General features: G+C 38.5%; 1 protein-coding gene and 1 long non-coding RNA gene across 11 annotated transcripts in view; one reads left to right on the forward strand and one right to left on the reverse strand.

The window, feature by feature from the left end:
* The window catches only part of LOC149150703 (uncharacterized), a 307,262-nt gene that overhangs the window by 199,231 nt on the left and 86,393 nt on the right, over window positions 1-21,638 (forward strand). Inside the window, exon 2 of one of the 10 annotated variants that reach the window (XR_016263619.1) lies at window positions 1,475-1,936. The exons of 7 other annotated variants lie outside the window; for them this stretch is intronic. This is a non-coding gene — a long non-coding RNA (uncharacterized LOC149150703). Of the gene's footprint in view, window positions 1-1,474; window positions 1,937-21,638 lie in introns of those variants that run through there. 2 more of the 10 variants (XR_016263609.1, XR_016263614.1) reach the window with 2 other exon arrangements.
* Window positions 1-21,638, reverse strand: part of LOC149150704 (uncharacterized) — a 196,150-nt gene that overhangs the window by 112,285 nt on the left and 62,227 nt on the right.

The raw sequence follows: 21,638 nt of genomic DNA on the forward strand, positions 1-21,638 counted from the left end.
TAAGGGGAAGCTAGAGAGCAGATCAGGAGCGACGGACCGACAGGACGAGATATGACATAGAGGTTGTGATTATGCACTAGAGCAACAAAATTGTCATTTTATCTTGTAGTCTTGTACTTGTGGATATTTGAGGGCCATTATCCCTTATACAGGAGCCCTAGAATGTTGTATTATATGTTGATAGTATAACTAAGTTGGGTTACATATATTGTTGTCATTGTTTTTATTGTGTTGTGATTGATTTACTGCATTATATTGTTTTGCTGTGCAAAGTAGCTTTGTTGAGATTCTTGGTTTGGTAACGTCAGATATTTAAGATTCTATCCTAGACACTAGGATTGTGGAAATTCAACATGGTATCAGAGTGTGTCTGAGCTACTTTAAGAGACAGTGAATCAAAAGAATGCACAACGAAGTACAACTTAAGAGGGATTTGATCACATTGTAGGGCTTGTTACCCACCACTTTGTGGGTGATATCCCCAAGATTTTTTTTTCTCCATGATGAGCCTTAGATTGCAACCAACAACGCCTTGATGCCTCCTACTAGCTCATTGTGCCATTTCTGTGCCACCTAAGCCAGCCATGTAGTCCCTCACCCACCTGTATTGATTGTATGTTTGAAGGTGGGCCTCTCGAATCTAAACATATGTCTTGTTATTTGATAATTGAGTATTGGGTTTACTTAACATGGATACTTCTAGGTATGGATTGATGGGGGGATTTGGCGGAAATAGTGGGCTTATTTTGTACTCTTGTATCCTTGATCTCTTTTGGTTGTTACCCTTGAATCTTAGTCCTGTGGGATCTCCCTTATTGACCATTCGGTTTTAGGGTGGTACTAATTGGGAAAGCCCGACTTTGGGTGCGTGGTCTCGCTCCTCTACCCGCACATATTACTCCCTTTCCACTCACTATACCCCCATTCATCATTTCTCCCACCTGGGTCCACATTCCCATTCTGGGTCCACATAGGGCTAGCCTCCCTATCCCCTTGCCCCCACCTTGGGTCAGGCCTAGAATGATGCCCCAGAGGTTGAAGCAATTAAAAGAAAAAGAAAAAGCATAATTGGCCACATTTAACAGGAAATTGTACCACAAAATGCAAAAGATGGTCGGGACAAAAATAATTAGCACGTGGGCAAAAGCCAATACATGAGCTCTACCACAACCCATGGCCTTTACCCTGGGTACATAGGCCCTAGATGAACCTCCTTTATCATTCAGGAACCCATGATTGTCCAAACCCCTTGTAGAGTTCCATAACCGTTTTGTTTTGATACCCTTTTTCCTCCATTTTCCTCTTTTCATCATCGCTATCAACTCAATAAAAGTTGTAAAATCATAGATTTTGACAAGTAAAAAACTCTTATATGTCTTATTTTTCATATTCGTTGATGTGCCTTATTATTATGTTAAAGATTGCATTAGCTACAAAATTAACATGATTCTGCATCTATTTTACAAATCTGCAGCTATCTCCATGGTTTGCGGGGTTTTGGTGCGCCAACGAAGCAAAGAAACACATGGGTAGTTGAGGATCGATCCCCTCATGGATCTCCTCCTATTCACTCGAGCCAATTCACTGAAGGAATCATATAGTGGCGCGGTCAAAGGCATGGGTCAAACACGTAGCAGCAAAAGTCTGAATGCATCACGTTTCTCCAATTTTCTTTCCAAACAACAAATCGTCAAGATAACACTTTTACTGTTTAAGTTTCAAATTTGAATAAGGATTGATTAAAAGACCTGTAGGCGTAGAAGTCTCAAATTGTTGAGCACGCATTTTATATATAAACATGTATCCTCTGTAAAGGAAGAAAGGAAGTAATAGTTAATCTCTGAAGGAATTGTGTGAAATAGACCTTTGTTCTCATATTGAATTAAAGTTACCTTTCTGTTATTCGATGCATATGTGAGCGTGATTTACACCAACTGTATGTGGAGGGCCCCTGTAGACAATCGAGGTTTAGTTTATTTCATTTCATTGTTTTCTGTTATCGCATTGTCATTATGTTCTAGCTTAGTTTCCTTACTTCACTATTTCGTCATTTCGTTATGACTTAGTTAAATCTCGTTATTTCATTTGCACTTAAATTTCTTCACAGTGGTTTTATGGTTTAGTTTCCTCAATGGTTTTCGCTTAATTACAGTCAGTGTTAAAAGATTGTTTTCATGCTTTTAGAATCAGAACTTGTATATACTCTGTAGTCAGCGTTAGAAGATTACTTTCATGCTTTTTAGAATCAGAATTTATACATACTTTGCAGGCAACTTTTAAAAGGATCGTTTTCTTGCTCTTAGAATCGTTTGAATTTCAATACTCTGTTTTATAGAAGCAAGATATTTAGGATAGGTTCATGATTTTAGAATGATTAACATAATATGTTTTAGAATGATACACAATATAGATATGACTTGATAGATTAGTCTAACAATAGCTTAACTTCCATTCATTAATTTGTAGAAATCTAACTCTAATCTAATAGGAACCTAGATAACAACGAAAATCCCCAAAACAAATATAACCATCATCTTACAAACTGAAAGAAAGGCTTCTAGCATATATAGTGCACTTGCACTTCATAAGTTTACCAAGTTAGGTCTATAATTTATGCTTGCAATTTAAGAACATTAATTTGACCAAACATTTTGGCGTTGTTGCCGGGGAAGTGTAAATTGAAGCCTTAAAAAAATCAAATAAAAACATGATATGCATAGGGAAAGAGACTCTAGAGATAGGTTTATAGGTCAAGGAAGAAGTCTAATTCCCACATCATCACTCACTCCACCATGACCACGTAGTGCCACACCACCCACACAAACTCGAATTCCATCCATAGCCGACCAATATAGACTTCCTAAAGTCTTGAGATCTGAAATCCAACCTAAAGGTTCACCACCTTAATCAACAGAAGCTGTAATCAAAGTAGATCCCACATCCCTAACAACAGGAATAATTTTCCTGTCTTCAACTGGAGAGCAACGTCTAGCTCAAGAGTTGGAAGTTCCTATTGAAGAAGAGGAAGAAAAAACCTACTTCAAACCATTGATAGAGGAACCAGAAGAAAAGCTAGATAATCCTGTTGTAGAATCGAATATTTATTCTGAGGAATCCGTCATTGCTGGAGAGGGAGAAGGAGAAGTACACATTGTCAATGGTGAACAACATAGGATTGGAGGAGGAGGAGGAAGAAATAGAGGAGGTGGAAGAGGAGGTGGTAGAGATAGAGGAAGAGGAGATCCAGAACCTTTTGGATTCCCTATCTTTGATGAGGATACAACATTAACAATGAAAAACATCTCGCCTTCTATCCTCCCTATTTTTCATGGAATAAGAAGTGAAGACCCAGAGACATTTCTCTTTGAATTTGAAGTATTATGTAGATCATATGATTATTTGCAGGATGCTCAAAAACTATAATTGTTCCCTGCCACCTTAAAGGATTCAGCATTAAAATGGTTTATGAGTTTAGGAACGAATTCTATAAGAACATGGGCACAAATGAAAGAATCATTCTTGGAGAAATACAAGGATTATTGTATGCCTCATAGCATTAAAGATGTAGTCTTTAAAATGGTACAAAAAGAAGATGAAAATCTTGAAGATTTTGTCGAAATATTTGTTTATAATATCAAAAAGGCAAAAATGAATAATCTTGATGAGGAAACTTTGAAAGCTCTCTTACTAAAATCTATTAAAGATGAGTGGATTTATCTTCTCAATCTAATGGGAAAATGAGATATTTCTCAGTTACCATTTGCAGATATTTGTGATCTATCTGTACATATTTCAAGAGGTAAAGCAAGAACAAGGAAAAGTCCAAGGGATCCTCTTTTATCAAGAGTAAATAAATCTGCAACTAGGACAGTAAGTAGGGCAGAATTAGGTAGTTTGCTTGATAATTTTAAGACAAATATTTTAGGGAGTCTCAGTGAGAAAATTGACACCCTTAAAATACAGAACAAGCAGAAAACCGAAAATGTTGTATTATCCATCTTTTGTCCTAGGTGTAGAAAGAAACATGCTCTGTGAGAATGTTCTTTAGATTTAAAAAGCATAGAAACCTATGTTATATGTGCGGAAAATCACGATAGAAAATAATGTCCCTCTATACCAGGTCTTAAGGTTGTGTTCAGTGAAGGAGGAGTGCTGAATCATGTAGACCCTCTTTACTTTATTGCCAAAAGAACATGGCAAATGCCTCAAACAAATCAAACTCAAAGCTTTAATCCTCAACAATTTGCACAATCTTCACAAAATAATTGGAATCCACCTATGCCATGGCAGCCTTGGGCTCAACCACAATCTTGGAATCAAGGATGGCAAAATCCTTATGGAAGATATTCTCAATATCAACAATATTTGCCACCTTATCCAAATTTTCCACCACAATACTTCCCTCAACCCAACCAATTACCTCAAACTCAAGCTCAAAATGCAAATCCACAACTTTCTTTGCCATTTCCACAAAGACCAAATCAATTACCCGTTCAACCACTCCCAAATCCAACAATAAAACTTCACAACCTGTTTACAACTTAGAAGGACAGAATCCTCAAACTTATATGATAACTCCATTAGATCTGAATAATGTTCAATTAAGGTCTGGTAGAGTATTAGAAAGGAAGAAACCATCTGTTGTTATTAAGGAAACAAAAAAGAATTCTCAAAAAGATAATAATGACTCTGAAGAAGAGATTTCACTTCCTCGGAAAGGAAATATTGAAACATAAAAAAGTCTAATACATTCTAATAATACTCCTATTATAGAACAATCTTCAGTATCTGTCTCAAGAGCACCTTTTCCTTAAAGGTTGAAAATCGATAAAGGAGTAGAAAAACAAATCATATTGCCTGATTATGATATGTTATATGAATTGAAAAATGTCTGTATAAAAATTCCTTTATTAGAAGCAATAAAAGAAATAACAATTTTTGCAAAAAACAATTAAGGAATTGAGTACTCAACGATCAGGAAGAAAAATAAAAGAAATAAAAAGAATTCAACTAGTCGAGAGAATTGCAGATATCATAATGGGGAAGACAACAATTCAAAAATATGTAGATCCAGGAAGCCCCATTGTAAAAACACACATAATGGAATTGATATACCAAACACACTGATTGATCTAGGAGCAGCCATAAACATAATGAGCAAACAAACTATGGATAAATTGAAGCTTCCTAATCTCCAATACACACCAACATTGTTGCAATTAGCAGATAGGTCTTTAATTAAACCTGATGGTGTGTTAAAAGACATATATGAATCCTTAGATTCTTGGGAATATCTTGTTGATTTAATGATTTTAACATCCAAGAATAATTTAGGAGGACATCCATTAATTTTAGGAAGGCCATGGTTAGCTACAACCGATGCTTTTATTAGTTGTAGATCAAGAAACATGTTTATCTCAAATGGAAGCTCGACAAAGAAATTTACATTGTAACCATCTGCAAAAACAATGATAGAAGTAGAAAATGAAAAATAGATAGATGATAATGATATACAAATAGTTTTCACTATTGCACAAATAAATGAAGAGGATCAAATTTTAAATTTGATAGAAAATAATGAACCCTGTTTATATTGTGACAATAGTCAGGATTTTCAAGAACAATGTAATATCAAATATCTATCATCTAGACAAATGTCTTTACATTCTATGGAAAAATTTGGAAACTCTTCAATAGAAATTCTTCCAGGGAAAATTTTGAATATCAATGAAAACCTGGAAGAATTATAGAAAAAGAAACTGGTAGAAATATTGCAAAAACACTTCTGCATATGCATGAGAATACATTGATATGAAGGGAATTAATCCTAAAACTTGCATGCATCATATTTATATTGAAGAAAATGCTAGACCAATTCGAAAACCACAAAGAAGAATGAATTTAAACTTAAAGGAAATTGTTAAAGAGGAATTGCAGAAACTGTTAAATGTAAATTTCATTTATCCAATATCCAACAGTCAATGGGTTTCACCCCTAGTAATCATTCTTAGAAAAATGGAAAATGGAAAGTATGCATTGATTACAGGGAATTGAATAAAGCTACTTTGAAAGATCATTTTCCACTTCCTTTCATAGATCAAGTTTTAGATACATTAGCAGGAAAAAAATATTTCTCATTCTTGGATAGTTTTAGTGGGTATAATAAAATTCAAGTAGCACCTGAAGATCAAGACAAAACCACATTCACCTGTCCATGGGGGACTTATGCTTACCGAGTACTTCCTTTTGGATTATGCAAGACCCCAACAACCTTCCAAAGAATAGTACTAGGAATTTTATCTGATCTTATTCATGATTGTGTGGAAATGTATATGGATGATTTTATAGTTTATGGAAATTCTTTTGAAGAAGCACTTGAAAATTTAGAAAAAGTTCTCATAAGATGCAAAGAAGAAAATATTTCATTAAGACATGAGAAATGTTTTATGATGTTTAATGAAGGAATTGTTTTAGTTCACCGTATTTCAGGAAATGGAATTAAAGTAGACTTATCTAAGGTAGAAATTAATTCCAAATTATCAGTCCCAAGTTGTCAATGAGATGTTAGGGGTTTTCTTGGTTTTACTGGATATTATAGACGATTCATAGAAAACTTCACAAAGATTGCATCTCCACTCTTCAAAATACTCACCAAACACTGTGAATTCAATTGGAACTCTGATTGTCAAAAGGCTTTTGAAACTTTGAAAAAGATCTCTGAAGCACCTATCTTAAAAGGCCCTAATTGGAAATTGCCTTTACATATATCAACTGATGCTGCGGACACAACTCTAGGAGTTGTGTTAGGACAAAAATATCTTCAATCCTTATGCCATTTATTATACCAATAAAAGTTTAACTTGTGCAGAGTTTAATTATATTGTAACTGAAAAGGAATTTTTAGTTGTCATTCATGCCATTAATAAATTCAGACATTACATCACTGGCTATGAAACTTTCATTCATACGGACCATTCTGCCATTAGATATTTAATGAACAAACCAATTACTAATGGTAGAGTAACAAGATGGCTATTACTATTACAAGAATTTAATATCACCATTTTGGACCGACCTGGAAAACAAAACACAATTGCTGACTTTTTATCTAGAATTCAAAATGATAACAATGATACACCTGTAGAGGATAAATTTCCTGATGAGTATCTTTTTGCAGTATCTACTAAATCACCTTGGTTTGCAGATATTGCTAATTATTTGGTTACAGGGAAGTTACCCTCCTATTTGTTTCCTAGAGAAAAGAGAAGAATAATCCAAACAAGTGCATCTTATTCATGGATAAATGAAGAATTATACAAGACAGGACCAGATCTCATCATCCGAAGGTGTGTAAGAGAAGATGAAATACTTGAAATACTTAAAGCATGCCATGATGAACCATGTGGAGGTCATTTTGCTGACAAAAGAACTGCTTATAAAGTCCTTCTCTTAGGATATTATTGGCCTTCCCTTTTTAAGGATGCCAAGGAATATGTTAAGAGGTGTGATAGCTGTCAAAGAATGGGGAAACTTGTTCCTTCAAATGAAATGCCACTACAACCTCAGGTACTCATTGAACCTTTTGAAAAATGGGCTTTGGATTTTGTTGGACCAATTAATCCATCTTCAAAACAAAAAAAATATATTCTTGTATGCACTGATTATGTTACTAAATGGGTAGAAGCTAAAGAACTTTCTTTTGCTACTGAAAATGCTGTAGTTTCATTTCTTTTTGAAAATATTTTTACTCGTTTTGGTGTCCCAAGAGAAATTGTAACAGATCAAGAAAAGCAATTTACATCTAGAGTAGTGCAAAAGATAGTGGAAGAATATAAAATCAAGTATCGGAAATCTACTCCATACCATCTGTTGTCGCATAAATTGTCTAGGCACCGTGCAACGCTCAGAGTAAGGGTCGTCACTCTAATCCTTACTCACTCTGTTTAAACTCTCTCTTAGACAAGTCAAGGGGGTAGTCCCTGGGGTGAATGAACGAGGATAGCCTGTGAAACACAAGCTCTAGGAGACTTAAAGATGGAAAACTTGACGAATGTAGAATAAATCTTGGTCAATTGAGATGGATAGATTAAACACAAGACACAACTACAGGATAGAAATGATTATAGACCAGTACCTTAGTATTCGATTAACCATAGACTGAACAGAAACAAGATATCCCAAGTAATTTATATATGTGGCAAAGCGACGATCATGAACAATTAAGTGTGAATGCTCAAAACTGCAATATATCTAGCAATTAAATCCCATGAAAACTTATGAAAATTAAATGCTAAACAATGATTCTAGATTAAAAATGATTTTCTTCAATAACCCAGATCTAGAATTAATTATCTTTCTCCTATTGCCAATATAATTTTTAAAACATTAATCGCACTTGACAATAGAGAAATATTACCACAAAATTTAAAATCTTACACTTAACACAAAAGACACCAAGGAACTTTAGATTAGAATTTTAATTGTTCCTTAGGAAATTAATTTAATGTGGTAAATGAAGAGATTAAGTTTTTAATGTGACAAAAGTAAATTAAAAAGGTTAATAAATCAAAATTATAATGGGCCACATTAAAATTTTTAATGTATTAGCGCAAATCCTCTTTTAATTTAATTCTTTACTAATCTCAAGTCACAAAAATGAAGATTTTTTAAACTTTTTAGATTTTTTTAAATATTTTAGATTTTTAAATTTTTTTTAGATTTTTTAATGTTTTATTTTTATTTTTTGATGTTGTTTAAATGAAAATAGAAAAGAAAAATCAAAACACATTTTTAAATCATAAAAAATAAAAAGATGTAAAACAAAAACAAAGCAAATAAAAAACAAATCAAATCTAATAAAACCAAATCGGAGGTCAACGAAAACAAAAATCAAAATGAAAAAAAAAATCAAGACCAAATCGAATTTCAAATAAAAATAAAAAAATTACTAACCCTAACCCTTAACACATATACAAATAAAAATAACAAGAGTCGAATGCTTTATTGTTTGCTGTGTGCGTCTGCAGGTCTGACGGGAGCAAGGAGAGAAGCGACGGGCAGCTATGGAAATTGAGAGCTGGAGATGTGCAGATTGAAGGAGCAATGGATGGAGAAAGGGAGCCGCGGGGAAGAAAAAGGATGCGGGTGAGGGAGGAAAATCGACGACAGATTTGAGGTAGGGAGAAGGATTGAACGGAGGTTTAGGAAATGAGGGCCGAGTAGCAGAGGGAAGAGCTGGAACGAAAGGGCAGAGATGCAACAACGAGGAGGACGTGGGTTTTTTTTGCAGGTTTGTGAACAATGAGGGATGGCAGCGGTGTTTGCTTGCAGAAATGGAAGAAAACACAGCAGTAAGGAGAAGCCATGGATGGGAGAAGATGACTGTCGGGGAGGAATGGAGGACGCAGGAGGAGTTTCGAGGGGAACAAGGGAGTGCGGCGGACATGCAGCGATGAGGGGTTTGCAGATTTAATGGAGAATGCAGGCAACAACAAAAGGCTGTGGGCCTTCCTTTAAAAAAAATTGAAATTTTTGTAGTAAGAAGAATAAAAAGAAGAACCCAGGGAGCATTTCCAGGCAGCCAACGGTAGCCTCAAGAAACCCAAAATAAACCCAGAAAATCGAATTCCACGTCAATATATTTTTTATGCTTCAGATTTAGCCTTGAAACCCTCATGAAAGTTTCCAGATCTAAAAAATTTTAAACCCTTGGACTGTAACAAAATTGAATAATATCCCTGGAAAATTACGTTGATAAACCCCTAGAGATCCAGATCTTACCCTCCAGGGCCTAGATCTGGACTCTACACAAATTTCTTCCTCAGATCTGTAGCTACACGACAACAAGAAACACCCAAACGATATATACAATGATAAAAACTAAAACCCATGTTGGAAAAATAATTACAAAATTTACAAACTGCACAAGAATGGTAGATCTATTAGATCTGAGGAGTATGAGTCCAACTCTGCTCCCAGATCTGATATTCGAAGGTTCTCAACAACCAAATCTATCAATTCCCTCCCACAAAAATTAAATTTTTAAATTTTAAGGAGGTGCTAACTCGAAACCCTTCGTGCATCACTAACAAAAAAAATCTTATGATAAGCTCGGGATTAATTTTACTGGGCTCCTCAGAAAACACGGATCGGAAGTTGGCTGGTCCTACTAAAAGCTCCTCCTAATGCCCGAGGATCTAAAATCAAGATTATCCTGCAAAACTCAATCCAACCATTAAGAATAGAACAAGAAAATAATAATAAAACTCAAACAAATAGAGATACTTGCTATTACGTTCAAAATTTTGATAATTATTCAAACCCCAACAACTAAGCAAGATACCTGTACTCAAATCACTCTTTAGAAGTTATCATCAATGGCTTTAGAAAAAATTATGCATGAAAACAACACATCTTACAGTATTCCCACAAAGAGTAACACCAACAAAACTTAACTCCAAATTCTTTCTTTATCCAGAAAAAGATTACACTAGAGCTTCTTGCTAAGCACACAACTCAAAGGTCGGATAGATCGACTGACAAATGACTTCCTATTTAAAGATAAATCCTCCAACGACTAGTTTGAGTGATCTTCGTCAAAGCAATCTCGACCGTTGATAAAGATTAATTTTTTTTAATTTCATCCGTCGAAATATTTAATTCTTGAGGAAATTCGATTTTTTTCATTAAATGCATTTTAATTAACGTAAAAATAATTTTTTTGAGTTAATTTCCTAAAAAATTTGACTTTGACTTAACCCCCAGAGATCAAAGGTTTAAAATTTAGCAAAATAATTAATTTACCTTAGTCCGGGGATCTTTTAAAGTTTAATTTTTAAGGACCGACGAATTTTGCTTTTGGAGAATTTAAATTTACCTAGGATTTAGAATTAATTAAATTTTTGGCTTAGAATTTTAATTAATTTTTTGGCCAGAAAATTTAATTAATTAACTTATGGGAGGATAAATTATTTTTTCAACCCTCAAGACACTTTACATCATGATTTTAATATTTTTTACATCATAATGGGGAAAACCCATTTGTAATAGACCCTCTCAGAGTACCCATTTCTGCGACACAAATATAATCCAACAGACCAAATAATTTGTAATAAAATAACCTAACCAAATAGTTAGGATTATTCCCAAATTACTTTTACAAAGACTCGATCTAGAGCACTAGAATTTGCTTGAGATCCTAGCGATAAAATCCATTCCAGCTTTGGGTAAGACTGGAGGAAAACTCTATCGACCATCCGAGAATGGATCAGTGAGGAAAAAAACATTCCAGAATGGAGATCGTCACTAGAAAAGTAAGTTTACCTAGGTCGTTACATACATGACACAGATTTACTGAGATTATTTACATTATACACATGCATAAAGGGTTTACATAACATCTAGGAAGTCAGGCTGATGATGACAGCTGGACGACACGGACACATCGACAAGTGCTATCCCTTTTGCGAAAAAAAGGGTTGTACTGCCATGGGTCGTTGACACGTAATGGTCAACACCATCCACAAGCAAATGGACAAGTAGAGTCTACCAACAAAGTGATTGAAGTAATCATCACCAAGATAGTTCACTTGCACAGAAGGGATTGGGTAGAAAATCTTCCAGAAGCTTTATGGGCCTACCGTATCACATGGAGAAACACTACTGGACATACTCCCTATGAACTTGTTTATGGGAAGCAAGTCCTATTTCGAATTAAGTTCCAGACTTAGACCTATAAGACAGCGGTCAAGTTGGGACTTGACTTATCAGAAGCACAAAAGCAAAGAATGGGACAACTCAATGAGCTTGATGAAATAAGGCAAGATGATGCTATCCAGAAGACTAGTCTAGTCTAGTAACAAAGATTCAGATGGCATGATAAATACATCAAAGAAATAAAATTTCAGCCAGGAGACTGGGCATTACTCTTTGATTCAAAGTTCGAAAATTTCCAAGGAATGTTTCAAACTCATTGGCTTGGGCCTTGTGAGATTGAATTTTTTTTGATAATGGAGTAGTCAGAATTAGAACTATTGATGAAGAAGAAGTTCCTCTCTTAGTGAATGGACATCGACTCAGGATCTATCTTAAGCCAATGACAAAAGAGGAATTTGTAAAGATTTTCAAGAACAACTTTGATTTGGAGTTGGTCAAGAATTCTTCTTCTTCTTCTCCACCTTAAAAATTTTCTTTTTCATATAAAAAAGAAAAAAAAAGGTATAAACATGAAAACCAACAATTGTTGGCATGTTTATGCAAAAAATTCAAGGTGAAAACCATGAGTTCTTGGCATCTTAAATTTTCTTTGTATTCCATTTTCTAGAGTTCCATTTTGTTGCATCCCTTTCTTTTAAAAATAAATGGCTACAAAATTGCCGATTTTTTGCAGCCCTGACAAATTTCTGCAGCCAATTTGACAAAAACTTCTGATGATATAATTGAAGGAATGATTGACTCCCTCCACTGCAAGGTACCTGAAGACAACATAAAAAAAAGGGCAACCAAAGGTTAGCAAGCAAACAATTCAAAGGTATGCACTTCTTTAATTTAATAATAGGGATCAAAGCATTACATATATGAATTATAAAGACATGGTATTACCGAAAATCAAAATCATTATTGCTAAGAGTGATAGTGTCATGTCAAATCGAGTATAATCCGCCATTCACTCCCTGTCATCATAACTCATATCCCGATCCATTGATCCAATCGCCCAAATCATAAACATGAATGCTCTTAACGGTTAGATTTTGCCTCACTCCCTTATACCCTCACTACCTACGCTCTCATTATTCCATCACTCACACCCTTGGCCTTTCCGCTCTAAAAACCCTATCAAGCCGTCCTACCCTATCAAACAAAACAGTTTTTGAAACGAAGCTTCTCGGCCATGGGAGTGATAGTCAGAATAGAGCCAACAGGGAAGAAATTTTTGGAGGGGTATCCACAGACAAAAGAATTGTTGCAGAAGGCGCAATGGCTAGAATTTATAGAGAAATTCGATGGCTTCCATAAAGAAGTGACCAAATCCTTCGCCAGGGCTTTTGATGGAGTCGAAGTGGAGATAGGAGACATCAAATTCACAGTGACAGAGTCGTTTATAGCTGAAGCTACTGGACTGCCATAGATTGGAGAAAAATGGTTAAAAAATAGAGGTATTGAAAGAGAAGACTGGAAGGTTTTCCTGAAGAAACCAAGCATGGACACCACCATTTTCAAGAAGGGCATCCCAAGCACGACATTAAAAAGTAAGTGGAGGAATTTGCTTCTAATAATCCAAAAATTTGTTACCTACGAAGGAAGGTTTGGATGTATGTTTTTCTATCATATTCGGCTGCTAATGAATTTTCTTGAAGAAAATGAGATAAATCTTCCATATTTCTTGTTGAATAGTCTAAGAAAGATGTCAGGGAATGTTCAAAGGAGAATTCAGTTCATAGATAATACAATGTATCACCTTGGTCTAGTCAAACTGCTTGTTGAACTCCATCTCCAAAACATAGGTGATAGTTGGGAAAGCTTTTTAGTAAGGAATCACTTTTAGGAAGATACTCATGGGCAGCCAAATAGCAGTAGACCTAAGAGGGGAAGGAAAATAAAAATTGATAGGACACTGGAACAAGAACCACAATAGTCACAAGAACTGTCAGAGGATGACATCCCTCTTGCAGAAATTTTAGAGAAAATAAACAAAAGAGATGTTAGAAGAAAGAAAGCCAGTAAAGAGACAAAGATTTCACCTCAAACAAAGAAGCCTAAAACAGAAAGGAAGAAAACTCAAAAGACCCCTGTCACAGGTCTAAGAAGGAGTACCAGACTCAACTCAGCAAAAGAATTACCCTCAAAAAGCATAGAGCATATCAATGAAGAAACAGAAGAAAACTCAAAGGCAGAAGAAGATTAAGGAATTTCTCCGAGAACATCTCCAAGAGTTTCATCACCAACTTTCACCTCGCCTCCTCAGAGTCCAAGACGAAGAACGCCAGAAATTGATCCTGTGCAGCAAGAGATTTATGATTATATTGAATCCCTGGAGAAAAGGGATGCAACAAGAACATCAATTCCAATTCAGGAAAACCGGTGCAGCAAGGGAGGATTTTTTTATTCAACAATTTTCTAGTACAACAGGGTGCCAAACTGGCTTACCCACAAATAGACAAATTTTCCAGCACTTCTTCTGAACCCAGCATCAGCCCTACTGACCTCTGTGTGGCCTGAAGCCCTCTGCGTAAGCCGTTGAGACTCTGCGCAACCTCTCTGGCCTTCTGCGCCACTCGTGCAACCTCTGTGTGGATGACGTAGGCCCTGCTAGCTCTGCGAAGTCTTTGCTGCCTATGCGTGGCTTCCTCTAGCCCTACGTCTGTCTTTTCTGCCTCTGTGCTGATCTCCTGTCTCTTTGTTTTGTACTTGCTGCCTCCTGACTGCTCTCCAAACCACTAGTTCAATTTCTCAGCTAACCCCGCTCCAGAAATTGAACTGACTGGTCTCCCTCAGTGTATTCTCGAAGTGACCCTCAAGCCTCCTCTTATACTTTTCTCGTTGACAAATCAACGACTGAGATTAAGTCCCTAATCAACAGCTAAGATTAGATCTGGCTTGATCCATGACTTTTGAACCATTCTAACAAAGTTTTATTTTAATACACATCAATATTTTATTTTCCCTAAGTTTAGACTTAGGGACTCCATTAAAAATATTAATTATTTTAATATCTCCCAAACTTTTTAGACTCTGCCCAAACCCTTTCTGGGTATTGGAAATCTCATGTGCTTTAGCCTCTCCACCAATTTTCGTGGCTAGAGCACATCCGATGCTACCCAAAATCAACTGTCCTTTCCCCTCACCTTGTCCAGGATAAGAACATCATTGGTTGCTTCATTCGATCCCCGAACCTGGGCTGGGTCCACTTGGCCCCACGTGGTCCCACTTCTCGATAAAGATTATTTGGCAAAGACCATTTGGGAATCCAAGTTTCCCAAGGATTATAGGGATTGAGAAACTTGTTCATAAGCCTATCCTTTGTCTGTCAACCCTCCAATCCTCATCCCTTACCCCTGGTGGACCACGTCCCTTGCTTAAAGAGAAAGCAAGCTCCATTCTTCACTTCGCCCTTGGGAAAGGGTTTTCAGTGTCACTTCTCACCTATTCATTGACATATACTTTACAAGTGATCCCTACACTACTGGGACTCCTCCCATTGGTGAAAGTCTGTAAAGAGCAGGGAGACTTAGCTATGGTGATAGTGGGCTAAGCCTCCGCCGTTGCCCTTAATCTAACAATTGCCCTTTTAGGAACCCTGCTGGTTTGAGTGATAACAAGGCTCAATACAATGTCGAAGTTGGAGGTTGGTCTCCGGTACGAGGATAGGTTGGAAGGGTTGTCCAATTATAGTCCTTGGAAGGAAAGGATCAAGTTGGTATTGCAGGTCAGCAGGATCTGGGAGTTTGTCAAAAAAGAGATAAAGAAGCCAACTGACCCTAAGGAGTTGGATGTGTATGAGGAATTGGATACAAGGGCGAGATTGATCATTCTTGATGGTGTGAAGGATCCCCTAATACCTCATTTGTTCGTGAAGAACACTGCACATGACATGTGGATGGCTCTTCATAATTTGTTCTAGAATAAGAACGAGAACTAGGTACTAGTATTGGAGGATAAGTGGAATTTCACCAAGATGATACAGGGTGAAGGAGTGACTCTGTATCTAACGAGGTTGTTTCAGGTCAAAGATGTGCTTGCTGCCGTAAGTGTGACTATTTTAGATTCTGCTATGGTGAGGATTGCTTTGAGAGGGTTCACCGAGGAATGGAAGCCCTTCATCAAGGGGATCGTTGCCAGATTGGAATAGGTTGTGGGACGACTTCATTCAGGAAGAGTTGCGAGACGATGATCTTCATTCGAAGAAGAGGGCTTCAAATGATGTCATGGAAATTGCAGCACGAATGAAGGGTAAGCAAAAGAAAGACTTGAGTAAAATCAAATGTTTCAACTATGGCGAGATGGGTCTTTTTTTGTCGAGATGTCAAATGAAGAAGATGGGAGATGACGAGAAGAAGAAAGGGAAGCAGGTCACCGGTGTTGCCACCTCCACTGAGATAGGTGCTCTCACCAGAAGTTTGGAGGAGGACTTTGTTATGATCTCTCATTTCTCGCAGGGTACCATCGATGAGGATGCATGGTATGTGGACAATGGTGTGTCGAAACATATGACAGGGTCACAGGAAGTATTCGAGACTCTAGTTGAGTGGGACTTGAAGTTGTACATGGTGTTGGGCGACAAGAGTCAGAATGAGATCCTAGGATCGAGAGTTGTGCCATTCAGGATGGAGTCAAGACGACTGATGCGGGTCTAAGATGTCCTGTTTATACCAGGACTTAGATATAGTGTGATATTTGTCTCAGTGATCAAGAAGAAGGGGTTTGAGGTCTTATTCCAGGATGGGACGGCAAGATTCAGGCCTAGAGACTCTAGCTCTGTAGGTATTGTGCTTGGAGTTAGAGAGCATGCTCTATATAGGCTGACAGGCAAACCTATAGATCATAAGCAAGAGGACCAAGTGCAAGTTCCATAGAAGCAGGTGCAAGTGCAGGCTTCAGAGGAGCAGGTATAGGTTCCAGAGAAGAAGGTCCAAGTTTCAGAGGCTCAAAGGGAGTCGAGTTCTAGAGAGAGTTTGCAGGTTCAGAGGGAGACTTTACAGCCCAAGAAGAGTGCGTGGTTAGTGGGGAGAAAGGGTGCTTCTACGTCTGCCAAGAAGGAACCATGGAGGGATTAGAAAATGATATAGGAGAAGAAGAAGAAGAAGGAAGCTTCCAGTGACAGTGACACTTCCAAGAGAGGCGTAGTTCATGCTACAGGGATTGTTGCAGTTGTGAGCGCCAGGAGTTGGGCGAGTGTTGCGAGTAGTGATGATGATGATGAGCTACTTCCTAGTCTTGGAAGTACCTCCCTCACTAAGAGGGAGTGTTGATTTTTGATAGCTTGGGAGGTACTCCAAGCCCTAGGGTTCGGAGTTTGGAGGTTGGAGCACCACAAAAGTCACTTGTGGGCTTGGAACCCAAGGTTGGGGTTTTGCACCCATTGATGTTTGGGCCAAAACCATGGATTAAGATGATAAAGGATGATGAGAAGAATCCAACACATCAAGAATTATCGAAATCCAAGTTTTCCTTAATGAGATATGAATTTTTTGGTGTTGTGGGGTTTTTGAAGCACTCAAAGGCATGTAGGCTTGAGTTGTTGAAGTGCCAAAAGGCACATTGGAGCCCACACTTAGGTAATTCATTGGAGCCCTTATGTTTGGTATAAATATAAGGTGTCGGAGAGTCATTTCAATTATCCAAATGTGCATCAACTCATAAGATTACTCATTTGAAGCAGTCGAGCTCTAGAAGAGGAGGATGAATGTGTTTGGGTCTTTGATTGGGTGAGTTTGGTATTTGAAATAAGGCCGAGTTGCTACAGGAGGACAACGCAGGCATGAGGACAAATCTAGGCTTGTTTTCATGTGATTTTCATCTCCTTGTAGGTCGGAGTTTGAGTAGGAGGAGGTTGCATGCCTTGAGGCTGACCTGGGTGCTTGTGCGTGGGTTTTGAAGGGTCCCTTCTCCTTGTTTTGATAGACCAAAGTCTGTGGGATTATTGTAGAAGGGTCGAACCTTGTTTAGTGGCTAAGGAGGGTGTCGTGAGGCCTTTATCAAGGATGGAAATGAGCCCAAGTGCCAACATACGAGAGTAGGAGATAAAGGAAGGGAGGCCGCAAATTTCTAGGTGACTGTTGGAACAATTTATAGGGCTGTAACAAGTACTGTTGGGTGCCCTAACCAATGAGGAGCTACAGCGGCATGCACAACCAGAGGTATGTATCGATGTGATGAGTTTATGTTGAGTTGATTGCTAGTTGGATTGTATCCAAGTGTGGACAATTTGTGTTAATTTTAGGTATGTTCTATGCTTAGTCCAATTTATTTCAATTTTTCCAATTAGCTCAATATCTTTTCCGAATTAGCAATCACATCAGCATAATAGTAAATTGCAAATAGAACATAAACATAAATCACAGAAGACAAGCCAAGACAAGAGGACACAAGATGTGGCGCTAGCTAGGGACAAACCCCAATGTGGGGAAACCCTTGATCAATTCTTCTTATATGTTCTTCAATAGTTCAACAAAGAGAGAGAGATAGTACATATACATCAGAAGTCAACATATTGACTTATCTAAATAAGAGCAGAGATATTCTCTAAGAAGATAGCATAAGAGGCAGCTGATCTGGGCTGAGTAGAAGGCATACTGCTTCCACTGATCCAAGGTGACTCCATCACCATGCACTCCTCATTGTGCTGCACCTCACTGTGCTGCACCCAATCATCATGCTGGACCTCTTTACCATGCTGCACACATCATACTGCTGCACCTACCAGTGCTACCTCATACTGTACCTCACTGTGCCCATCATGCTGCATCTCATAGTAGCATTTATTATCACTGTGCAGCACACAACATGCTACACTACACTTCATTATGATGCCCATCATTATGGAGCAGCATTCAAACTTCATGCTGCACCTTGCTGTCACATCTTATCATGGACTGTATAAGGTCACTGTTTAGGGTCTCTGTTTGTTGTGTTGGATGGTAGATGGGACAACCTTCATCAAGGATTGTTTGGGCCATCAAGACAGTCCTACCAATCCTCATACATAGGCAACAACATCAAACTAATCCTAGCTGCTCCAACCTTGATTGCATATGGCTGATTGTGACTGTCTAGTTAGGGCATATGGCTGTAGCCTTAAACTCTTCCAATAGACTCCCAAACAGCCCTTGAAGGACTGCGGCATACTTAAGGATAGCCCCTCCTTTGCTACGTTGATATGACAGTCCTTAGCTGCCCTACGCAAGCCCAGCTGTGGTGCTATGGCCTACGGCCTAGCACAACAACAACTTAACATGTCTAGAACAGCAGCGTTTAGGATTCCAATAACAACTCTCCTCCTGTACCTACGACCCACACAAACCCATAGATAAGCTACCTTAAAACTGCCCCACAGATCTGCGTTATCCTCTGTTGAAACTCGACCCTCAAGCCAGCTCTTCGGCCACCTAACAGCAGCTCGTATATCCTTTCATGAGCACTTAACACAGTCCCCAAACTGCCTCGTTGTGGTAGCCTCTTTGCTGCATCTTAGGGTTGTCCTCCATGACTAGAAACCCTTCCATAACAGCGTATAGGGTTAGGGCATCATGACTGCGTTTATCTATGAATAGACTGCGGCTAGGGCACGTTATTACATCAGCTATGGCTCCTCCAAAGCTGGGCTATAACCCTTCCTTAGATCTGCGGCTAGGGCTCCAAGATTAGGGCTACCTTGTTGCGTATTGAAGCTCCCCTAAACAGTGGATAGATCTCCCTTTAAACTGCAGCCAAACCTTCACAAGACCTGCGGCTAGGCTTCATTATGACAGCAGCTAGGGCATCCTTCTTTTGCTGTGTATAGGGTCTCCTTCTAGACCTGCGTTTAGGGCTTCATCCTCTTAGATTTCTCTTGCCACTAAAACCCAAAACAAGTGGAGAGAAATCAAGAGTGAAGTGTGTGTCTAAATGACTATCAAGCCATCTCCTTTTATACTAAAACGTTGAGCACAAGTGGGGGTTATTTGGTTGTTGGCCGACCTTGACGGATTGTCCCATAACACAAATAAATTCTTGTCTCCATGAATACTTATCGGAATCGGATGATCTTTAGATGAATCCTACACTTGTCGATGAGAGGAATCCAAGAAAAATATCAGCTGCCATCAAGAAGATGACCCACATGGAGTTTGGCCCTAGTTGCCAATTTTAACATTCCCTCTCAACTAGGGAGAACTCCATCCGCTGATCCATCTGCCAGACTGTACTATCTCTACCATTAGTGCCCTGCATTGCTCTGCTCTGCTCTGTTGAACCATGAAGAAAAAGAATTGATCGAGAATGTCTCATACCATTCTCTATTGACCTGAAGTCAGTCCCATATGAAGAGAGTGTGTCATACCACTCTTATTGATCCCAGATCAGTTCCAAAAGAGAGTGAGTTATATCACTCTTACTGACCCGAAGTCAGTTTCATTGATCCCAGATCAATATCAAAAGAGTGTCTCAAACCACTCATACTGATCTGAAGTCAGTTTCATTGATCCCAGATCAATATCAAAAGAGAGTGTCTCGAACCACTCATACTGACCCGAAGTCAATTTCATTGATCCCAGATCAATATCATCCTAGCATAGGGAGTACGATAGTAACACGATGCGTCCATCGGTACTACTATTGTCCCTATCCTTATTTCCTTGCTCATTGGCCAGATGAGAAGTACTTCCCATGAGTCCCAGACTGCATGGGTAGGATGTCTCAGCAGGAGATGGATGAGCCATTCATCCTGACTACATGTCGCAAGGGGTATCCAGGGGAAGGTTGAACCACTCATCCTGTACACAACAGATCACTAGGGGAAGGTTGAACCACTCACCCTATGACTGTGTCTCGGCAGGAGAAGGATGAACCACTCATCCTGCCTACATAGCAGACCACTAGGGGAAGGCTGAACCATTCACCCTATGGTTGCTCATCGCTCCACGATGTACCCCCAAGCGCCTCGGAGCTCCCAGAGCTCAATGTCCATATCATATAGGACCCTTAGGAGAGAGTCTCTCCACGACTCCTAGTCGTTCTCAGAAAGTCACAAATTTGACCTTTCCCAGGGGCTTCGACAGAATGTCAGCAACCTGCACATCAGTGCCAATGCGATGGAGCCTTCTTGCTCATCGAGGTACCATATCCTAGATAAAGTGGCACCTGATGTCTATATGCTTGGAGCGATCATAGAATACGAGATTCCCCAACAACGAACCCCCTCTGGTAGTCACAGGAGATCACGGTGGTATCTATCATGTGTCCAAACAACTCACTGAAGAGCTTCCTCAACCAGGCAGCTTCACACGAGGTCATACTCGTAGCTATGTATTCGGTCTTAGTGGTGCTCAAAAAGAACCAACACCTGGAAGTGCTCTTGCGATCCTCCACACTGCCTGCCCAGTCAACATTTGAATAATCATGCAGCTTCACATTTTTGGTAGTGTATCTCAATCCATGAGAGATTGTGCCCCGAAGATATCTCAAATGATTCTTGGCACCAATCTAGTGAGGCTCAACCATATATGAGTTCAGCATGCTAATTGCAAAACATATATCCAGACGGGAGTTCACCAAGAACATCAATGCTAGCATGGCAACTCGAAGAAATATTGTAATAGGTGTAGTGAAGATATCCTCTCAATTTGACGCTGCTTCTTCCATGACTTCTTCTTTATCTTCTAACACTATTTCTAGTGTAAGATGGTATGTGATAGTGGAGCTTTGAGACACATGACATATGATAGGTCTCAATTTAGCAAGATTCAGGAGCAACATGGAGGCATGATTGTGGAGCTTGGTGATGATGCCCCATACCTATGAGAGGAGTTGGCTCCATTTCATTATGGATGCCTTCAAGTGATGTTCTTGAGGTGAGTGATTTTATTTGTTCTAGGTTTGAGGAAAAAAATTCTTTTATTTTTTTGCATGATTGATACACATTGGGGGTTTCTTTTGAGGGATCG

The sequence above is a fragment of the Pinus tabuliformis genome, chromosome 9 (assembly GCF_031772625.1).
Source record: "Pinus tabuliformis cultivar Carrire ecotype Pingquan chromosome 9, CPIR1, whole genome shotgun sequence".
In the NCBI taxonomy this organism is placed as follows: Eukaryota; Viridiplantae; Streptophyta; class Pinopsida; order Pinales; family Pinaceae; genus Pinus; species Pinus tabuliformis.